At 31.6% G+C, this 1811-nt stretch overlaps 1 long non-coding RNA gene across 1 annotated transcript; it reads left to right on the plus strand.

The window, feature by feature from the left end:
• Nucleotides 1–213: 213 nt before the first annotated feature.
• On the plus strand, nucleotides 214–788 carry LOC118750234. Its single transcript, XR_004994366.1, has 2 exons — nucleotides 214–544; nucleotides 660–788. It is a non-coding gene; the product is annotated as an uncharacterized LOC118750234 (long non-coding RNA).
• Nucleotides 789–1811: the final 1023 nt, after the last annotated feature.

Raw genomic sequence — 1811 nt, forward strand, 5'->3', positions numbered from 1 at the left:
TTGAATCCGTATTAAAAGCTCTATTGGCTCCTACATTCGGGTTTTTATAGGCGAGTCTCCCCTGGACCGTTTTTTCCATATTTTTGGCCTATGTGCGCTTTTATTCGAAACCTAAATGTTTCGGTACCGAGTATCGAGAGTATTGGATACTTTTTAAATCGGTACCGAATATCGACCAATACTTTAAAGTATTGACTCAGCACATCACTAGGAAACGGAAAAGCAGTACAGCATTATCACAGCACATTTTAACAAGTGGACACACAGCTGATTTCGCGAATACAAATATTATTGACAAAGAAAGAAGAAAACAGATTCGATACACAATACACGATAGAGAACCTTAGAATTACGCAAAAACGAGAAATGACAATTAATAAGAAGGAAGATACAGACAACATTGCGGCCGCATACATAACTTGTTTACAAAAATGAAATTTTCAGTACTGACAAAACTACCACATCAAGTGGTATGGATATATTTTCTTTTTTAGTGATTAAGTATTTATACATATACATATATATGTTTGAATATCTAAACAATGTAAGTTGGTTTGTCATTAAATTCAATTTGTTGTTATATATGTATACATTTTTGTTTTTTCGGTTAATACTTAATGTGTGTGTTTTTTTGTATTTTTGTATATTTGTTGTAACAGATAAAATAAACACTACCCCTGAGGATGCTAAAAAAGTTTTAGCGAAACGTCGAGTGAAAAGTGGAATAAAGTAGTTTTATTCGCACCAGAACTGAAAAGATCAGACTAGCCTACAAACATAAAATAAAAAGCCTTCATATAATTTCATAAAGACAAATACCGAATTATCAGGCATGTTTTGAGATTCGATTCGAAAATATTTTTATAGGTTTTTATAAAGAAAATTCTGTATTTTGTATTGAAATGCCTGATATAGAATTGCTGGTGATTCTTTTATAGTTTTTATATAAAATATTCAAACTTTTCGTCTTTCAAGGCAATACATATTTATTAATTTATGTGTATATTTGCGTAATTTTTTTTTTGGGTGCGCCAATGCTTACAAATATTTATTGGGTTTAACCCTTTAGCACTGAGAGTAGTAATATAGAGGTCACAGTAAGTATTTTATACCCAAACAAAGATTTATATTCACTCCGTCTACCAAGAAATTTATCATAGCTCTTTTTCTGACTCTTTGCTAATCAGTATTAATAGTTGTGTAGGTTCGCTTCTTTAGTCTTTCGTAAAACGCCTATGTGAATAAACTGGTACCCTTCGTGAACGTTGCACTTGTATACAATAAAACATTACATATGAAAGTGGTTTGTGGTATCAATTACAACCACGATTTAAGCTGTCAAATTTTGCTTGGCCATAAGTAATAATGCAAACTATTACTATAAGATTATGTGCAAATGTCACAAGTGATTGAACATTTAAAATTGTTTTAATAGAAAAAACGAATGACTGCATGCATATATGTACATATTGTGGTCATATGGCATAGTAGTTTAAGTTGGGAGGCTGGCTTTAGTCTAATGTACCATTAGTAGCGTACGATTTCTAATTGAAGAACTCTTGGAAAGTAAACGCGAAAGAATTAGTTCCGATGCTAGCAAGTCAATATTATTTTTAAGTCCCATAAATTACTTGTGGTTTACAGAATAAAGCCAACAGAATAAAGAATAACCCAGCCTCCTGACTTACGCTACTATGGCATACGAGCACAGATGCATATGTATTATATGGATGTAGGAATGTGCAATTTGTAAATTGAACAGAATGATAATAGCTTTGAAAGTTCGGAAATAATCCAAATAAGAAAAAAAA

Source organism: Rhagoletis pomonella, unplaced genomic scaffold, assembly GCF_013731165.1.
Source record: "Rhagoletis pomonella isolate Grant_MI unplaced genomic scaffold, Rhpom_1.0 Rhpom_scaffold_00175, whole genome shotgun sequence".
Taxonomy (NCBI): Eukaryota; Metazoa; Arthropoda; class Insecta; order Diptera; family Tephritidae; genus Rhagoletis; species Rhagoletis pomonella.